At 39.7% G+C, this 22,519-nt stretch overlaps 1 protein-coding gene across 1 annotated transcript in view; it reads right to left on the bottom strand.

The window, feature by feature from the left end:
* The window catches only part of LOC139444358 (protein numb-like), a 100,908-nt gene extending 82,622 nt beyond the window's left edge, over window positions 1-18,286 (bottom strand). The window contains exon 1 of the mRNA XM_071225308.1: window positions 17,956-18,286. The gene's annotated coding sequence lies outside the window, so the exon portion shown is untranslated. The remainder of the gene's footprint in view (window positions 1-17,955) is intronic.
* Between the last annotated feature and the right edge of the window lie 4,233 nt (window positions 18,287-22,519).

Raw genomic sequence — 22,519 nt, 5'->3', positions numbered from 1 at the left:
AGACAATCCAGTGATTGATATCATGAGCATCGATTCACACAATTGGGATACGATGACATGCATCAACCAAGTAAACGAGCCTGACCATCCGATCTTGTTGGTCGCCTCTTACAGCAAGCATGGGTTGCTGAAGACCTATTCTACCCTGGATCTTCATGGGCCAAATTCCCTCATTGACAAAACGTAGCAGGAAAACATGTTGTTTAATTTTGAAAACCTTAATGATCGAGCTCTAATCAAAATAGAATATTATGCACATAGATTAGGTTTAGGCACCAGCAAGATAAATAAAAACATCACCAAATCCTAACATATGTTCAAGGCATATTTTGCATGCAGTGACAGGCTTGAGTGGTATGGTATTTCCTCACACCTTATTTTAATTCCAAAAAGATTATATACATAATATCTCCCTTTACAAATCAGTTCAGGTGCCGTTGTACAAAACAATCTTATCACTACGACTGTAGTAAGTCTATGTTAATGTATGGGAGTTACAATCACCATAGCGCTTATACAGATCACTTTGTACAACAGCACCCTTGTCATATATGGTCTAAAACACAAGTACTTTGTCTGGCTTAGGAAGAGCCATGTCGGGCGGGAAATGTCAATAGCATTGCATGGAATCACCGAGAGAGTGGCTGTTGCACTTGTATGGTCATCATGACAAAACCCCAATGCTGGTTGGTTAAACTGAAGACCATTCTGCAGCCATGTTACTGGTGCAGTAAATTGGTTTTGTTTGTTTTGTTTGTTTAATGCTGTACTCAGCAATATTCCAGCTATATGACAGCAGTCTGTACTTAATCAAGACCAGACAATCCAGTGATTGATATCACGAGTATCGATCCAGGGGCAATTGGGATCGATGACATGCATCAACCCAGACAGCAAGCCTGACCACCCGACTCCATTATTCGCCTCTTACACCAAGCATAGTCAGTTGCCTTTTATGGCAAGCATGGCTTGCTGAAGACCTATTCTACCCCGGATCTTCACGTGATCAGTAAATTGGTTATGGATCACATAATTACAATAATTGTGACAATCATGTAACACTAGTGTTAATTCAGCATATATTCGAAAGTGTGCTAGCTACAGGATAAACTGCATACGATTTATAGAATAATATAACTACTTCAACACTGTGGTGGGTATATATTATTTCACATTTAAAGTGTGCTAGCTGTAGGATAAACTGCATACGATGTATAGAATAATGTAACTACTTCAACACTGTGGCGGGTATATGTTATATATTATCCTATATAGCTGTAGGATAAACTGTTTACTATTCATCCAAAAATGATGAATCAAACACTTCCTACTATCCTTTGAAAAGAGACACACAACATCTACAACAAAACTGAAACAATTTATTTACAAGTTATTCAAATAAATTACTGCTACAGAAGCTTCTATCTCAATCTTCCCAGCTTTGATAGTCACCATCCCTTTCCTACATCTAATCAGGAGACAATCAATCTTACCATTAGACATGAAAGGGAATTAATGACTTATGTAAAAAGATATATAAAGTGCTTGGTTTCCATAGAAATACCAGCCACACTCCCCTGCAGAAAGGTAATGTCACTAGCTCGTCAACAATTAACACAAGTCTATGGTCCAGCACAGCAACAAACAATCTAATGATTTACCACACAGCCCATCAACAAGCAATGGGGAGGCAACTCTGGGTAGTGTCTTGTAATTGCCTGCACATACTGATAGAAAAAATGTGTCCAACACATTCATTATCCAAAACAAAAAAAATAATCTAATTTAAATTTCACTCACCAACAAATGGAGGCACTTTACAAAAGGGGAGGTACCTCTGCCAATATAAACAAACCTTCTGCGGCCCTTGATACTGGGATTTTTGAAAATTAATCATTTGTTCCTGAAAATACAGGCAAAAATAATTTCGACTCGAAAGGAGTGACAGAAAGCAGATTCTATCTTAAACACAAGTCCCATGAAAGAACACATCCACATAATAAGATATGACACTTTTACTACGGGACAATTCTATGTGAAAATTTATACACTGGTTTCAATGTTTGTCTATATAGACCTTCCTATACATCAACAGCAATCTTATAGAGTCAGATCAGTACTAAATACGATACACTTCAACTGCTAAGAAAGAAGCCATTCAATTCTCAACGGAAGTCAAATTCTTGGGATTCCACAACGCTGTACTACAATTGTCGGAGTGGGACAGTACAAGTAGCCTACTCCCTTACACAGTGACAGTCACATAACATGCGCTACAAACCAACCTGTCCATTGAGACGACATAACAGCAAAACACTGTTCATCCATGTTTAAGATATTGCATGAAACTGTCCAGAATAACACAATTCTGAACAAACAAATCATGTTTTCTCTAAGCTTTCACCAGCCAGTCACTTTTAAAACAACCTTCTCTCCACTGATTTTATGAAATTATTCAATAATCACAGAAAGTGTAGAATTTTCACTCCTGAATAATGTGATTTTCCCAGCAGTAGAAGGTCACTTTTAAGTCTACCTTTTCACCACAGACATTCTGAAGTTATTAAAAAACACAGAAAGTGTAGAATTTTCACTTGGGTGTCATACACTGAAAATCAGATAGAAAAAATATTGATATTCTATTTGTACTACTTCATCATGTTCTTCATCAAAATATCAGTTACCATCTTCATCATCAAGACATCTACCTTTATCATGTTTATCTCTGTGGAATACCAACTGACAGTAACAACCATTGCCTCTGGCCAACAAGCAACTGTTCATGGTCACTTAGTGTAAGTTGTAATAAATATCACAATCACACAGCATGACTCACTGACCAGACGTCTTTAATGGCTTGCACTGAAATCACACAAGTTGAATCCACGTCTACTTGTCAGCCTTGTAAAATTAACATTAATCATGTTAATGGCATCAAAATATCATTCTGTAATGCTTATAACAATCTCAACATATCTTGAAACAAGTGTTAACCTCAAAACACCTTTTGATCAGCTTCACCATAAAGTCTCTAGGTACATGACATAATTTGTTTTATAGTTGAAACAAGATCACCTGATCACAGTTACAAATTCCTGATTCATTGATTTTTGATATGTACAGACTAAAATAATTGATTTAATGGAACACTATATTTTTGGTTATCCAACCCCATCCTGATACTCCCAAGCCATCATAACATAACGCTATCATAATTTCTGTCCAGTACCTTAACACAGTGTATAACCTGACAATATTCATAGCACTGAGATCATAACATTAAACAACTACTACTACCAACTGTGGTCCTCCCACCAAGAGATCATAAGACTTCCTTCCACCAAGCGGTCATAGAGTTTCTTCCACCTTCAACCATACCACTATAAATTATCTGTCCAACAATAAAAGATTGGACATTCACATCACTAAGATCATATCCAACAATTATCACCATCAACCTAGTTCATCCCTCCCATCTGATCCTTGCGATATGATCCTACACCATAAAATAAAAATATGACAGTCACTCATTGAGATAAAGATTGTCCTGAATGGAACCTTGACCTATATTATATAGTCCAGTATTAATATCTTATTATGTTTACCGTCACACTCAGTATTCACAATATTTAGCACCCTGCTTCAGTAGATACCCCATTGCCCAACTTCTGGACCAATCTGAAAGCGCCCTACTAAGACCAAACATTGCAAATTACTTACAGAAAACAGCAATTCAGAAGGGGCAAGCTGCCTATTCTCAAAACCATTTCATTGACATTTTAAACTCAGTTCATTCTCTACTACATCCTTTAACATATATAAAAAAATTGATCAACTTAAACATGGGATATGATAAATTGTCTTGTCATTATACAGGGAAAAACTATTATCAGTATTCAGAGTATTTATGTAAGATGCTGGGTGGCAAAATCTAAATTGTATTGACTGAACGTTTGAGACAGTCCCTTGCCTAGAATACAGAGAGTTCCCATTGGACTTCCCTGATGATGATGACAACATGTTTTTTGCCCCATATTTACTTGTGCAGTGCAAAGCTGTGTACACACTGAAGTATGTTTGAGAAGCATTATACTGTGGCGGCCTCAGTGAAAGGTAAGTGTGCCCATGGTTACACACAGGAAGTACACTTCTCCAACACACGGCAACACAGGCACAGGCACTCTCCTCAACACAGGCGGTGCTCATTAGGCAATCTGAACACTTTGTGTGCTTAACTCATCTTAAGCCAGTCCTTAATTACTGTCTTGCCTAAACATAGTATATGAATGAGAGAGAGAGAGAGAGAGAAAGAGAGAGAGAGAGAGGGGGGGAGAATATCTTCCATTCCCTTGTACTTAGTTTAACAAATTTCTCATTTCATATAAAAATCTAAATATATTTTACACTAATGATGTTCAAAGAAAGGAAGCATGGATGTAGCATAAAACCTGATCAGCCAAGTCACGCTCTGTAATGGCAAGCATGGCGTACATGGAACCTAAGACAATTCAGCAATCATATCTCAAAAATGGTTCTTTAAAAGAAACCATCTATAAATCTTAACTGTTTGATTGGCATTCTAGAAGTTGGTGAGTAAGTAAGAGAATGTACAACTTTATGGATAACAACTTCTGGTTAACTGCACAGTGACATTCTTACACCGTTACAAGCTTTTAACATCTATAAATCTTGTCAAATCACTACAGTAACCACCATAGTCATAAAATACTGAATTTACAGAGGTGAGGCTTATGCCTGAACGAAGAGACATTTTTGCTACTTTAGTTAATACAGTGATTCATGAAGCTGTTAACCTAGATATTCCTGTCAAACAGTCAGCTGTTACTACAGGAGTGTTGGAGTTCAAATTCTTGATCAGTAAACACTACAGAATGACCTCATGGCTTAATATATACTACTGGCCATGACAGCTTTAACTAGTCACATGAAAAAATCAGTTGTTGTTTAACTTCTTTTGAGTAGCATACCATGGCTCAAGCTGCCAAGGCCAACTTAACTATTCAACATTTGCTAAGACCACAACTCTGACTATAGATGACTATTTTGGAGCTTAGCCAGTGCTTAAAATACCCACATGCCTGTGACAGTCTATTTTTTTGACGGGTGGTCAGTTTTGAAAGTTTCACAACCGATAGTCAGATTATTATTGTACTTCCTAAATTACCTGGGCATATTAGTTTGACTTCAATATAACAGGTAAATTAAATGTAAACTTATGTTTACCCGTTTGTTACTTTTATTCGTTTGTCTAGAGCATTCTGGACTGGCAACACTTTATCTGGTCTGGTAGCTTTGCAGGGTTGCCAGTCCGGTTGTGCTTGTCTGACTTTGGGGAATTTCATACACTGCTATAGCAAATATTGAATAGTATATAATCAAATGCTCATGCTATCAACCACTGGTTTGTCTGGTCCAGGCCTGATGGTGCACAACCTACTGTGCTAAAGCTGAATGGGCCTGAGAGTTGCATCAAACTACCTCCACTCAATCACCCCTACAGTCAATGTCTCGTGCACTTCCGTCAATGTCTTCTATAACTTGTTCCAAACTGTCCTATTTCTGTCCAGTATATGCCTCTTGTGCATCCTTCATTGAAAATAATGGGTGCTTGTGCTGCTTCAGGCATTGAGAATTCAGTGACACAAACATGTCTGTATACATGACAAAAATAGATTGCCAGGAAGCTTGGCGTGACAAGTGACCACACTGAACCCTGGGATACATCCACACGGCCCATCAGACAGGCAAGTAATAACTCATTGGTCTAAAACCCTGTACCTTCAGTCCTTGTATTGATATTTACTGTAATGTGATGAGAAATTAAATAAGCCTAACAATACCTAGGAAACATAATGAAAATGGTTCGCTTTAATTCATTGTCATTTATAGGCCAATATGTAGGTCATCCTTTGTTCAAGGGGAGGATACCATGCATAGTCTCTCGTACAAACCCTGGAACAAAAATATTATTAAAAAAGTACCAAATAAGCCTACAATACTTTGGCAAGTCATGCCATGTCATGACAGATTAACTAAAGCAATATGAAGGAATCAGGTGTCCCTTAACTTCCTTTGAGTAGCATATATCATGACATAACAGATTATCTCAAGTAATATGAAAGAATTGGGTGTTCTTTAACTTGTCTTGAGTAGTAGATATTTGAATATCACACAAATTAACAACAACAAAAATATGTACAAAATATATTTCTACCACACCTATTGCTGTTTGTGAAATTAGTTTTAAAGGTATATGAGGGAGTTGGGTTTTATGCCAATTCCAGCAATATTCTAGCCTCACCCTGGTAGACACCAGAACAGGTTTCACGGGTACCCATGTTGGCACTCAGTGAGTTGGGTTCAACACCACTTTGAACAGTATTCCAGTTATATCACAGCATGTCAGCTGAATGCAGGAGGAAAGCCTGGAGTGATGCAGGTCTCAGACATTTACTACTTAAACCCTCAAGCACAGGTATGGTGCAGACAAACTACCAACACAATCAGGGTGAATGTGGACACTGAACCTTGATATTTGGCATGAGGAGTACTGCTTTAACCACTGAGCTACCCGATCACCCCTTTAACAGTAAATGGAAACATCACTTGTACGCTATAGCAAATCTGATACTGTAGAAACGGGGGCATGGGTGGCCTAGTCGTCTAAGGCGCCGTGATTCGCTGTGCCAAGTTGCGTCCCTTGGGCACGCCAGAAACCTATGATTGTGGGTTCGAATCCTGGTTGCTAGGTTTGTCAGCACAATACCCGTGCTCGTGGGTTTCACCAAAGTGGTAAACGTCTGAGACCTGCATCACTTCGGGCTTTCCTCCCACATTAAGCTGACACCCTGTAAACTGGAATACCTAAAAGCGGCGTTAAACCCAAATCACTCACAATAACAGAAGAAACCAGTACAATAATGGTCCTACCATTAAACAATGTGGCAGGATAAGAAAGCCTGTCACAAAACTTTTGATATAAAGTAAACATCATACCTCAATAACAAAGCTACCTTTGGGGGTAAAGGTCAAGTTTATTCAGCAACTTGACAAAACAACAGCTAAATAGGAGAAACCTATGAGTACTGCTCTAACCACTGAGTTACCCGATCACCCCTTCAACAGTAAATGGAAACATCACTTGAACGTCATAGCAAATCTGACATATTATTGATAACTACTGATACAGCAATATCTAAACCATTCCACAAATCAGCCAATAGTTCCCCATCTTGGAAGGACATCAACACAGATTGACTAACATTTACAGTGCATTTCACATTACCTTCCAAGAAGAATAACACTAAATATGTTCCAATATATCACATATATTAAGATGATAAGGAAAATACATATGTATTATGACAAAAAAAATACTCGGATACAAAATTTTCCAATCAAGCCAAGTGCTGTGCCAGATAGGTAAATACGACTACCGGAAGCCCTGTGTTGCTGTACAGATGAGAGGTCCCAGGTGCAATGCGAGTATTAATCACAGATTGTACACAGCCAAGTGTAGCCGCCTCCTGTCGACAGGGGAGCCATCTCCAGGAATAACACATAGCCTTCTCTGATAGATGGAATGGCGTTCCTTCACCTAGATCCACATCACTAAACCAATCAATACCTGTATATATCATTTTCACTAGGCACACGGCCATGTTGCATCGTCACTGGACAAAATGTCCACAAATTGTGCTATATGGCTACTAGCTGTACAAGGAGTGGGTCAGTAACTGGTTTGGGCTTTCAGTTCAGATCCAGTGTGTGACACCTAGCCCGCTGGCCCAAGGATAGTTAACATGTATAAGGCCTAGACTGTTGGCCGAGGATAGTGAAAATATATTTAGACTCGTCAAATCTGGTGAAAATAATTACCTATTTCTTTAGCTTACTACCAAATTTATTCCAACCTTTAAATATCATAAGGCATAGTCACAGGTTTAAATTCCACTAAATGTCATCAAGAATATTCACAGGTTAAAATTCCTTAAAATGTCACCAGTTTTATTCATGTTTAAATTCATGCTTTCTACCACAAACACAAAATTACAAAGAATATTTTTTGTATTACATATAAGTACTTTACAGCAGTCAGCTTATCTTTGCTAATGCATTGTGGTACAAAAAAGGGAAAGAGACTATCGTGTTTTGGTATCCTAGTGAGGGAGTGAAATAGGTGAAACTTTATTTTGACTCGCAATGCAAAAGAAAACACTAGACGCCATGAGAGTTTCATAACGAAAAAGGTACCATGTTGTAGGTTTAAAATCAGCATAACAAAAGGTAAAAACTTTAAATGTGTTATTGACTATCTTTCATAAAAAAGAATCAGATGTATTTTACAAGTGAAAGTCTATGTTTTGCACTTTTGAATGATTCAATGGGGAAAGAGATACTTTCATTATTCTAGGTAGAGACAGACAGATTGCAGAGAGAAGTTATCATACTTAAGTATTTAATATTTCCTGTGAACTATTAGGGCATAATCAGACACATTTCCTTTAGAAGCTGTTATCCACTAAGATTGCACCAGGAAGCGATATTGGACTATGCTCTTCAAATGTCGAGAAATGTCTATCATTAAGAACATCACGATGCATATCGACTTGAAGTGATCGCTGCTCCTCAGCCAAAGAGCCTACTTGCTAATTCATCAAGAAGAAGTCATCCCACGATGCGGGACATACAAAATGTTCAAAACGACAAACATTGCAGGAAAGTTTCCCAATGCCACATTGATTTACATTCATTAACTCAAGCAAACTTTAGAATTTCATTGGCAAGCACTCTATAAAGACCACTGATTTAATGCAAATTGAATCTACTGATGAAGGTTCATCAAATTTGATTGTGGGCAAAGATGGCACCTTTGGACCTTGCCTGACTCTGGAACGTGATTGTCTGTGTTTGATGTTTTGTGAATTGTAACTAATGGACAAGGATAACACTTCACTTATTCTGCTTCATGATTTACATCAATATCCTTCAGCCAGAATTAAAGCTTCCTACTGACCAGCAGGATCTGCGATCAGTTTACTCACTTCCAATTATCTCAGTGTTTCTCCAGATGCTACTCACAAGCAGGCATCCAGCTCAGCCCGGCCAGTCTACAGGCATGGTGCAGTCTACAGGCATGGTGCAGTCTACAGGCATGGTGCAGTCTACAGGCATGGTGCAGTCTACAGGCATGGTGCAGTCTGTGCAAGCATGATCCTGGTAAAACACAGGGACCCTCCACTCACTAACCCCTAACATAGACCTGGGGGTCTACAGGCATGGTGCAGTCTACAGGCATGGTGCAGTCTACAGGCATGGTGCAGTCTACAGGCATGGTGCAGTCTGTGCAAGCATGATCCTGGTAAAACACAGGTACCCTCTACTCACTAACCCGTAACATAGACCTGGGGGTCTACAGGCATGCTGCAGTCTGTGCAAGCATGAACCTCCACTCACTAACCCGTAACATAGACCTGGTGGTCTACAGGCATGGTGGAGTCTGTGCAAGCATGAACCTCCACTCACTAACCCGTAACATAGACCTGGGGGTCTACAGGCATGGTGGAGTCTGTGCAAGCATGAACCTCCACTCACTAACCCGTAACATAGACCTGGGGGTCTACAGGCATGGTGGAGTCTGTGCAAGCATGATCCTGGTAAAACACAGGGACCCTCCTCTCACTAACCCCTAACATAGACCTGGGGGTCTACAGGCATGGTGCAGTCTACAGGCATGGTGCAGTCTACAGGCATGGCGCAGTCTGTGCAAGCATGATCCTGGTAAAACACAGGTACCCTCTACTCACTAACCCGTAACATAGACCTGGGGGTCTACAGGCATGCTGCAGTCTGTGCAAGCATGATCCTCCACTCACTAACCCGTAACATAGACCTGGGGGTCTACAGGCATGGTGGAGTCTGTGCAAGCATGATCCTGGTAAAACACAGGGACCCTCCACTCACTAACCCCTAACATAGACCTGGGGGTCTACAGGCATGGTGCAGTCTACGGGCATGGTGCAGTCTGTGCAAGCATGATCCTGGTAAAACACAGGTACCCTCCACTGACTCACCACCTGGTGATCTACAAGCAAGGTTGGGTCTACAAGCAAGGTTGGGTCTACAAGCAGGGTTGGGTCTACAAGCATGATCCCTGGAAAACACCCATCCCCCATCTAACCCCCACACCCTCTTCCGCTTAGCTCTTAGAGTCTGGAGACTTCATCCTGGTAACATACAGAGGAACAGGTTCCTGTATTCTCCATGCTTGTTATGGGTACTGAATAACATAAGGACAGAGTTGGCTGAATGTCATTGCAAGTGTGGATTGTTATTCATGCCACTGGTTTGTCTTTTCGAGCAGTTTAAGCCTTAAGGCCACAAGCAGATGCTGACTATGGCAAACCCCTTCACTCACTCACCCACCCAATACTGATTTAGCTCTTTGCCAAGGGTATTGGCATATGTGTCAATTCAGAATTGATGGCAAATTCTGCAAAATTCAATTATAGACAATTTTGCCACTTTCTAAAGACATAATCAAATGCTGAACATCTTAACATTTCCTTTGCCATGAGTTACCTTAACAACAGAAGGCACTGAGGTAGATTACTGCCGAAATGTGTTACATCTCCTTTAAAGTTGGTTAGCATGGAATGGGGTTGGTTGCCATAGTGTGAAACATCACCATTATATCAGTCCCCACAAGGAAAAGGGTATTTCAGCCATTGAGGACATTGGTCAGCAAGCAGGTGTGCTTACACACTGTGATTGAAGTGTATTAGTGTTGGGATAAACCAACTCATTCACTCACTCTGATGAGGTTTTTGCTGACTTGTTATATGTTAGGTCCTTTGGGTTACAGGAAACAGTTCTACTTTTAATACCTCACAGCAGCCTTGGACTGAGAAGTAGTAGGGACTGAACAACCACAAATCTAACAGTAATTTAATAGGACTTTTGCTGTAGACCTGGGGATGAATATAGGCTTCAGAACAGGTCTAGATAACTCCCTTCAGATGCATGATTATGACTACCGAATCCCCTATTCAGTACCCTCTCATGACAAGCATACAGTACTCGGGACCTCTTCCCCTATTTAGTGCCCTCTTATGACAAGCATATGGTACTCTGGGCCTCTTCCCCTATTTAGTGCCCTCTTATGACAAGCATACAGTACTCGGGACCTCTTCCCCTATTTAGTGCCCTCTTATGACAAGCATATGGTACTCTGGGCCTCTTCCCCTATTTAGAGCCCTCTTATGACAAGCATACAGTACTCGGGACCTCTTCCCCTATTTAGTGCCCTCTTATGACAAGCATATGGTACTCTGGGCCTCTTCCCCTATTTAGTGCCCTCTTATGACAAGCATATGGTACTCTGGGCCTCTTACCCTATTTAGTGCCCTCTTATGACAAGCATACAGTACTCGGGACCTCTTCCCCTATTTAGTGCCCTCTTATGACAAGCATATGGTACTCTGGGCCTCTTCCCCTATTTAGAGCCCTCTTATGACAAGCATACAGTACTCGGGACCTCTTCCCCTATTTAGTGCCCTCTTATGACAAGCATATGGTACTCTGGGCCTCTTCCCCTATTTAGTGCCCTCTTATGACAAGCATATGGTACTCTGGGCCTCTTACCCTATTTAGTGCCCTCTTATGACAAGCATACAGTACTCGGGACCTCTTCCCCTATTTAGAGCCTTCTTATGACAAGCATACAGTACTCTGGGCCTCTTCCCCTATTTAGAGCCCTCTTATGACAAGCATACAGTACTCTGGGCCTCTTCCCCTATTTAGAGCCCTCTTATGACAAGCATACAGTACTCAGGACCTAATATGAGCCCCCTATTTCTAATTTTGAGAGCGCCCTGGGCGCTTATTACGTCGAATACGGTAAGTCAAAAGATGCTCACACAAAAGCATACATCAAGACATTAATCAATACAAAATGAAGGCCATCATGTTCTGTAAGCTGATTAAGTCCTATGTACTAAGCTGTACCAAATACAACACAGTTCGCCAAGAGGGTAGGTCAAATGTCAGATGATTCAAACACTGAAGTCTATGTTTGCACCACTAATTGTTTTCTTAAATGACCTTATGATTTGATCTCAAGTTGGTATGCTGAATTGTTTACACATCATCAAACAAACATTAAATATTCAAATTGAACCTCAACACATTTCTTATAAACATATATCATTATCGGTAAAGTCAATCATACCACTACCGGGTAATTTATCTGTTTCCTGTAAGAAACCAATTTCAAATGTTCCAGGTTTATCACCAGAAGTAGTATGGCTTTCAATCACTTTCAGTAATATTCCACAAGATAATGCTAGTGGAACACTTAGAACAGCTTTACACATTGTACCATGTGGGGAATCAAACATGAGTATTGTGGCATTATGAGCCTACATTTTAACCACTAGGCTACCCCACTGCTCCAATACCCAAATTACCAATATATTCTGTCATGGAGAATTCTGAATAGTGAGAACTTGGTAATTCCAGAAGTATTTTCAAAGATTGTGGTTATGGTCGATATATATAATTTCTCCACAATGGTGGATCAGCACCTACGTTAGGTTTACTTGTATAAAATTTGGTTCAACACGGCCAGTGAATTCCAGGCTCAGATTCAACTGCAGCAACAATAGCATGACGTCATCATAATGATTTAAACATCAATACTGTCAGGTACAAAAAGTTTTTATCAACTCGTATTACATGTTTTAGGAAATGTTATCTTATTTTACATCTGGATATGTCATACTGACCTAGGTCTGCTACTGAGCAACAACAAAAAGGTTTACAATTCTTACAAGGATGTTCTAACAGTAACCTGTAAATAGTCTTCCGCAAATGTGACTTCCAAAATTATTCAGAGAACACAAAGACTGTGATTAAGTTAAAACAGGTGTTTCCTAACATTTCTCAATATGGTGGAGGGAACAGGCTCCTGGCATTGTTTATAAGCAGTTGTGAACACATCGCCTGGCAATGAGATTTGTGCAGTCCTCCTGTTCAAGTGGCAACAATGTCCTTAATGTTATCAGTGTGGCAACACTGTGCATCACATTATCAATACGGCAACTTTGTGCATCATGTTATCAATGTAATAAATTGTGCATCATGTTATCAGTGTGGCAACATTGTGCATCATGTTATCAGTGTGGCAACATTGTGAATCATGTTATCAGTGTGGCAACATTGTGAATCATGTTATCAGTGTGGCAACATTGTGCATCATGTTATCAGTGTGGCAACATTGTGAATCATGTTATCAGTGTGGTAACATTGTGAATCATGTTATCAGTGTGGCAACATTGTGAATCATGTTATCAGTTTGGCAACATTGTGAATCATGTTATCAGTGTGTTATATTGTACATATAGAATACTAAACGAGCTCCCGTGTAATACCAATTTTATGAAACGAGTGAATAGTTCTGGTATCTGACGAGCGAAAGCGAGTCAGATACCACAACTATTCACGAGTTTCATAAAATTGGTTTTACACGAGAGCGAGTTTAGTATTTTATTTATTACTTGTCATTTATAATGTTTTTAGAATTATACTGTTGAGTGTAAATAGGCTGACACCTACACGATCCATGGCATAATCCAATTGAGTTTAACAGAATAACACGTCAAATGTTGAAACGTATGAATTTAATATCATACAATGATCCACCTTTAGAATTCAGGCGTTCGTCCCACAAAATTATCGTAGTGCTTAGGCTATCACAACTCACATAATTTAACTTAGACTAAAGACTCTCGTTGCGCTAGAGTACGATCGCCTTGTGGAACGGGGCCTTGCAGCTCAAAGTTTACAATGACGTCACAATACCCGATGACGTAATCTGTTGAATTTTGTTGCAAGATCCATCGGCGAGTCAAAGCAATGTGACGTCAGCCTAGCAACAAGGTTGCTGGGGTCATCGAGTGTGCATAAGCTCCTCCCAGTGATCTATCATCTCCACACACAATGTAGTTGAATACGCCAAGGGATGTTGAGAGCTTTCAATATTTGTTCGTGAAACGTGTTCCGAGAGTACATAAGCACGCGTTTTGGTATTACACAATGTGTAATAAAGCTGTATGTTTATTAAACGGGTGATCTCTTCACGGGCAAGTAATAAATCATTTTATCAGTGTGGCAACATTGTACACCATGTTATCAATGTGGCAATGTTGTGTATCATGTTATTGATGTGGCAACGTTGTGCATCATATCAGAGTAGCAAGATCAGACAAACAATCATATTTAGAAAACAAAGGCAAATGGACACCCAGTATGAACTGAATCAAATCTGTATGATAACTATTCAAGATCAATATATTGTCCACTGCCATGTCCCACTCCCTGCTTCCAGCAGGGGTTCCAGGCAGCCGTAGGTGGACTGGACTTGTGTGTTAACTGTCTCAGCCTCTGTAAGCCCTTTCACCAACACTGGCCTTTTGCCTTAACACTCTCTGTATACACCTGCCACACTCCCATCTACCTACACAAAGTTTACTTACTTCCCATTCACAACATACCGCTAGGGTCAGCTAAATCAACACTGTCCCACACAATCTTCCTGGTTTGACCTAGACCTCTCTCAGACAAACTTTACCATAATGGTACTCAACATAACGAGCACCACTCCTACAGCAACTACCCCATCCCCACCCCATCTGGACAACACTACAACCCACATACACTCATAGCCATTTCCTTCACTTCTTGTTCATCAGCTTCCAGGGATTTATCCAGGATTCCATACTATAAAGTGCCACAGACAGGCAAATTGGGAAAAAGTTATTTTGTTCAATGTTGAGATATTTTTTTAAACAAAGTACTTTGTTTCTTTAATTAATTTTTTTTACAACATTGTATATCTATATTGTATTCAATGTTATGATGTTAAATTACCCATTAAATACTCTTCTTCATCCTTGCTTCTGCTATTAGAGAAGTGACAGTGACCTCCATAACAATGTGTAACGCCATGTCATTAGTCATAACAACATCAAAATGAATTGGGAAATTATTCATACCAATTTGGGAATTTTGCTGCAGACATGGAGCCAAAATCGGGCCCTGATCAGGTCCAGATACAATCCTAATATCTATCAGCCTCACCACCATGTCTGTATCATTAAATAGAGATAATGAAAAAGTCACCAGGCCGAATATAGGTGCCAGGCCATCGTATTTCATTGTGAATCTTACTGCTCTTTTCATAACCAAAATGGACTCAGAGATTTAGTTAAGTTATCAATAACATGGGCTGTCATTGCTTCTTGCCAAAATTAACTAACAGCATCCTCTTCAATAAATCCATGTTTGAGTGCCGATTACTTCCTCTTGACTTATCTCCCTTGACACAAGGTCTTTCTTACCATATTGACCAGTAACATCTTGTTATATAAGCGCCTCCTTAGATTATATTTATTACCTAAATTGTCCTTAGCAACTCTTCTACCTTCATTGACAGCAGAGCCTTTGTTAAATTAGCACCGCCAAACACTGCTGCAATACACGTTTAACAATCGCACAGTCTGATTGATGAGCAGTAGATAATCACAGTAATAATGTGAAGTGATTTCGAACAAGTCAGTTCGACCTAGTTGTTTTGATGACATAGCATGACATAATATTGATGACAAATACACAGAACACTAAATTAACAGTAGATCGATACATGGATGTGATTTTGTTCTAGAAAGTCAGTTCACTGTCATAGGTGTGACAACATGTTGATGGCAAATACGCAGAATGCTAAATTATTGGCAGACCAATAGATCAGGTACAAAATTCATTTTCTGGCAATCTTCTGTAATGAAAACTGGCATAGAATTAAATCAAACTATCAAATGTATTTACAGTTTCAACATCAAGAAGACCAGCAAACTCTGTGAAAAAGGTCATGATAAGTAAGGCTCTCATGTGACGAGGCATCATGTTGATTTGAATAGAAATGGTCAAATGACCTATTGCAGTACTGTAATACAGGTCAGGTTTCAGATGTATAGGACAGTGGATGTAGTTATTCACATATTTGTAAGGTATTCAACTATATAATTTGTGTTCCTCAATATTTGAAAATAGATTTACACTGGGAGGTCAGGTAGCTTAGTGGTTAAAGCGTTCGCTCATCACGCCGAAGACCCATGTTCGATTCCCGACATGGGTACAATGTGTGAAGCCCATTTCGGGTGTCCCCCGCCGTGATATTGCTAAAAACAGTGTATAACCATACTCACTCACTACACTGAGATGTCTATGGTCAACCATTTCTTATCACTCAGATCACAGATTTGCCTGGTCTGATCTTGGTAAATTGAAAAGAATAAAATTTGAATGCCCCATGGTTCCGGTCAGTTACAACAAACAGTCACTAATAATCTCTGCAAGACATCAAATTGCAGAGCTCCAAATATTGTTTTTAGCTATTGAGTATTTAGGCCTACTCACAAATTATCATTCACATTGGGTATTGATAGTTTTCTTTGTGTATTCAAAATGATTTTACTCAACGAGTAGACATTTTAAAAAACAATTCTTTCCGGTTTCAGTTCATGTGCTGCCCTAAGTATGTAACAGCAATATAGAAGACTATTTAACACAAAGCGGGACATAACATCTCTTTATGCATACCGTAATTCAAAGCAGTAGAGTTTATGTATGTGAGAAGTGTGATGCCTGTAAAAGAAGATGTGCAGAGAAATAAAGATAAGCAAGATGAAAAGGATACATTGGGTATTAGGCTGTGTTGTGATACTAATGGGTTTTGTAAATTGCATATTTGTACCCAAGCAACACAAAATTTATTTGGTATTGGTGATTTATTTTGTGTAATTTACGCAAATACACAGCTGATCTGGAGTTCTGACACTATCAGGTCCATATGCACAATTCCAAATAGTGTAAAAGGCAAAAGAACAAATGGGAAATGAGGTCTTTGTCAAAAGCAGTACTTTTTTTAGTTTGTTGACATTTCCTGTCAATGAACAGCTCTAGTCCCCATGGTTGCATTTCATCCTCTTCAACTGCAGAGTTCTGTAGGTTTAGTCTGAGGTTTGAGTAATGCAGGAACCTATATGTTTAAAGTGTCAGTGTTTCACATTTGAGGTGTAGGTGTTAATACATGTGTACACAAATGCTTCTTAACAGTCTCCACAAGATTCCATAAATTACAATAGTTACTGTTGATAGGTGTTTCACAATTTTGTTGATCTGAAATATATTCATCTAACATTTGGACATTTCATCTCATGAATTATTCAAATGGTTAAAATAATTTAAGTAAGAACATTACATTAAATGTGTACAAAGACGTGAATCACACGATAAACCAATATCAATATCTTGGTCGAAACAGTAGCAAGTTAGGATGAAGTGCTGACTTTCTGCTACTGTTCACAGTAAACGTCTTACTCACGTGTGACCTCATTCTTTGATTGAGCACACCCTGCTCATTAAGGCAATGGAGCGTGACAATACACAAGTTGCATCACCCCCCAATGTAGGGTTCACACCTAAACGGCTTGACCCACACACAGTGTGCACGCTCGAACTGTGCCGGGACGTGTATTCCAGTGGAAATCTGCTACTGTTCAATAGCATAACAGGCAGTGGTCCGGTTGCGAGAGAGTTCATGGCGACAACTGGCAATACGCAGCAAGATTCAGAAATATGAACATGTCGTCTTGAAACCTGGGTGTTTAATGAACAATATGAGTATATAATTAAATGATTTCGGATAACACACGAGAGACACTGGCAGCAATCGTGTAACGAGAGCGCCACCGATAACCGAGTTGTCAGCCATGTTTGTTTGAGAGTCGACTGACTGATGAAACGTGCCCTCGTCAAGCGTCTTGCTGATAGCTCATGACACCATAAATTACGAACACCTGTCATATTAGTACCTACCTTCAAGCTATCTGTAAAATATGGGTTAAAATCCGTTCACGTGCGTTCGAAAACCCTGCTCCAATTCACGACTGTGTCACGTCATTTGATCATTCTCAACAGATCATAACACATTTTTCAAGAAATCCGATCACGGTTTCTGCTTGAAGTAGACCCCAGTGTCAGTTCCACGCCTTGGAATCTGTTAGTAATCCAGTAAAAATATCTATTGAGTTAAAATTGACACAGATAGCTTGACGCTTCAGTTAAAAGTCAACCTAAACCAAATCGGACCGTGTCGGTCGGTACACGCAAGGTACTCAGTCTATGACTTGCTGATTGCGCATGTGCAACACCTTGAAAGCAACAACTGCCCCGCCCTCTTGCGTGGGTCACTAGAAGGTAGCGCGAGGTATTCTCATACAATCGTTTCAGCTATGACATAGCACATGCAACGGAATTATTGGCACGATTGTCAGATATTTCAATTACTAGCTGCTAGTCAAAAAATGCCTGGAGATGTCGTCATTCATAAATCGATAGTGAGCTAGATACGGCCAGCGTCGGTGCTCGCTTGCTCATCGGAACACAGGTAACCGCATGCCTTCCGCCCACTTGATTGAAAAGAGTATATTGGCAAACATACGGGATTGTCGGCCTACTGTTTGACATCATAAAACAGCTATTAATATATATGACAAGAATTGTTATCCGACATGTTTCAATTTTATCCTCAGGGAGAAGACAAAAATGAAGAAGAAGACGAAGGACTTCTCCCTGAAGATAAAAGTGCAACGAACGAGATAAAATCGTGTCGTGTGATTCTTTTGTGAATTTCTTTTTTGTGCTACTGTGCACAAGGCTAGTGAATCTCACCTCTTTATAAGACTGACCTATAGGTCCCATGGAGTTCTGTAAACATTGTATGGACTATATTACGAAGAGTGTAGTTTCCCGCTCCCTAAGGTCTTTATAAACTGTACTCTTTATTGTTTCGCAATATTGTTTAATTATTTATCTTATAACCATAGGGTTAGAAATAACTGAGTTCATTAAAAATGTATGTGTGCTCTAGGGCAATTTCTCGCGCACCGATGTTTTAGTCATCCGAACGGCATTTATGACGTCATTCAAATCTTATTGTGACGTAAGGTCGAACTGATGTCACACTAGAAACACCGTCAAAGCTGAAGATTGTTAACGTCATTCGACACATTGTGGTTTTCTAGGACAGCGGTGGTGATCGGTGCATTTTCCTAAATGGAACCCCCAAAAGATTAAGAAGTATTGGGTCCTAAAGAAATTATTATACTCACATGTCTCTCACACTGATTTTACGAAACTCGTGTAACAATTCATGTATTACCCTCGCTCTCGTTCGGGGAATTCAAGAATTCTGATACTCATTTGGTAAAATCAGAATGACACACATGCTCGTATAATAATCTTCTACTTTTTTTTTTATGAAACAGACGCATAAGAAGGGCATGCGGGTTCTAAGCAAGCGTGGTTACAGCTTTTTGCCAAATGAGGGATTTTATGATTTTGCTGTTTTGGTTCTGTAATCGTGCCATTTTTTAAAATGTGTCATCAAATGATGTGATTATATAGAGAATCTCACCAGAGTGTCTTTGATATCAAATATATCAACACGAGTTGATAAAATAGGAAAAACTTTTTTCCACTTTTATCAACGAGTGTTGATATATTTGATATCAAAAGATACGAGGGTGAGATTTTATTTATCATCCAACATCATTCTTCCAACTTTTTCAGTTTGTAGACATTAATAAGCAGCGTCTTAAGTGTAAAAAGTACTGCCCACAGCTTCAGTAGCAGAGCCAATAGTGATGTCATTTGATTGTGACGTCATTGTAACAATGACGAATATAGATATCGCTTGATCTCACCCAAGCGATATCTCCCGAGGGAGCCAGTTTTGGATGATAAATAATGTTTTGTTAGTTATCAAATGAGATCATACGCATGTTTAAGTTCATGCTAAATAGGAACAACGAGTGAATCCCGTTCTGGTGTCCCCCGCCGTGACATTGCTGGAATATTGTTAAAAGCGGCGTAAAACCCTACTCAGTCTCTACGCAATTTTGCTGTTATTTGTGTTATGTTTGTACTCGTCTGACCTGCACTGTACATATTTGTACCGTACAGTACAGTATTTATGGTGTTTTACAGTGGTCAACTCACTTTAATGTAAGATTTAAAAATATAACACCGCTTACAGAATCATGCACGGTTAATATTTGGCTCTGTAAAGTTCTTCTCTTCTGAATCAACGTGCCATCATATTTTGTTCAAATCTATAGAATAAAGCGTTAGTTTGAGGTCAGATCTATATAAGGCGCCGCATTTGGCTGTGAACAGTCGCGCCATGCACCTTGCCAGATGACCCTGATAAGGGATTCGAATGCCAGATTCGCACTGATTATAATCCTGTTTAGCCAGCACCATGCCTCTGAAATCATAGCTATGCAGTGTCTCACTTTCACAATCCGACACCTGCTGGCCGCTAATACATATCAGAAGGTTTTTTGTTTTTGTTGTTGTTTATTGGGGGTTTTTTTTAACGCCGCACTCAACAATATTCCAGCTATATGACGTCGGTCTGTAAATAATCGAGTCTAGACCAGACGATCCAGTGATTGACATCATGAGCATCTATCTACGCAATTTGGATACGATGACGTGCATCAACCAAGTCAGCGAGCCTAACCACCCGGTCCCGTTAGTCGCCTCTTACGACAAGCATAGCCGCCTTTTAGGGCAAGCAGGGGTTGCTGAAGACCTATTCTCACCCGGATCTTCACGGGTCCAAAATGCCTGTGAAATAAAGAAGAATTAATAGTAAAACACATGATCAGTACATATGTATACGATTTAGCAGCTACATCACACCCATGCTCATTGTTTCACCAAAGAAGTCAACTTAAAAGACCTTATTCATTTCCGTCTTACCTTCAACGGGGGCACGGGTGACCCAGTCGTCTAAGGCGCCGCTATTCGTTGTGCAGAGTTGCGTCCCTTGGGCACGCCGGAAACATGATCGTCTGTTTGAATCCGGGCTTACCCCCTGTTATGTTTCAAGGTTTGTCAGCACCATACCTATGCTCGTGGGTTTCACGAAAGTGGACAAGTATGACGCTTGAACATAAGCAAATATCTGAACACCGATTGGAACTGCAACAATACAATTATATGTTCTTTGACAGGCGACCAGTGACACAACGCGATCTTAGCGTTAAGATGACAGTAGCTCCATATATGGGACTGAGTGGATATGGTTTTACGTAGCCTTGCTCCAAGGCTGTACTGACAGAGAAGTTCATGGATGTGTAGTAATTTTATCCTCATAGATGGCAAGTCTAGATAAGCGGAATAAAGATGCCATTATAGGGGTGTGTTCTTATTATTTATATAATCTAGAACTTATGATTCAAACTAATAATCATTGCCTTGGAGACTTGTGCAAGTCTAGGTTTTATGCTGCTTTTAGCAATGCTGAGACCTTCATATTCAGTCGCAGCGCCAAGATCGCTTCGTGGCATCGGCCAGAACAATGTGTCCTTACGCCGCTACTGTTGAAGGTTAAAGCTATGCAATAAGGCTAGAATCGTGCTCACTCGCATAAAACGATCAAGAGGTTATAAGACTATGGTGAAGCTCCTAAAACATAATAGAATTTACAATAGTTTTAGCACTAAATCACTTTTCCCAAAAGGGCCATTGTCATTATGGTAATCACTATAATAGGTTAAGCATCCAATAGCATTTACATATACAGTAGACCCGTGAAGATTCCGGGGTAGAATAGGTCTTCAGCAACCCATGCTTGTCGTAAAAGGTGACTAACGGGATCGGGTAGTCAGGCTCGCTGACTTGGTTGATGCATGTCATCGATCCCAATTGCGTGGATCGATGCTCATGATGTCAATCACTGGATTGTCTGTTCCAGACTCGATTATTTACAGACCGCTGTCATATAGCTGGAATATTGCTGAGTGCGGCGTTAAACAACAAACAAACAAACAAAACATATACATGTATATTTCTTTTTAATCGCGTTTTTGTTTGTTTTCCAGATGTCTAACAATGCATTCAAACAATGGATGAATTGGTTGCAAGATGCCAAGAACCATCGAGAACAAAGTCTGGTGAGAAAGATCGACTTCAAATTCAAGAATACTAAACTGTAGAGCAAAAGAAAGGATACACTTGAAAATTGGATTTGACTAAACACTTATCCAAATTACAAACTAGGCCGAAAACAGTCGCTAATCACTGCAAACATTTGATCCAACACACAACCCATGCATGCAGTATCGACAATGATACCCGTATCAAATACATCACCATCGAATTACCATTTCTTGTTTATTTCATTTTTAGCCACCATCACACGTGCGGATGTATACTTTCTTTCAAGTATATACAGTTTATGTATGTAGGTGAGGTGAAATGGGGTTTAACGTCGCTTCCAAGATTATTGCACTTATATAGCGACGTGCATGTACGTGTGTGTGTTTGTGTGGCTGCTTGTACTAGTCCGGATTGATGCCGATTTATAGTG

This window comes from Haliotis cracherodii, unplaced genomic scaffold (genome assembly GCF_022045235.1).
Source record: "Haliotis cracherodii isolate W230 unplaced genomic scaffold, xgHalCrac1.p SCAF_5, whole genome shotgun sequence".
NCBI classification, from domain to species: domain Eukaryota; kingdom Metazoa; phylum Mollusca; class Gastropoda; order Lepetellida; family Haliotidae; genus Haliotis; species Haliotis cracherodii.
The sequence above is the reverse complement of the archived record's forward strand: the minus strand, read 5'-3'. Positions and strand labels throughout refer to the sequence as shown.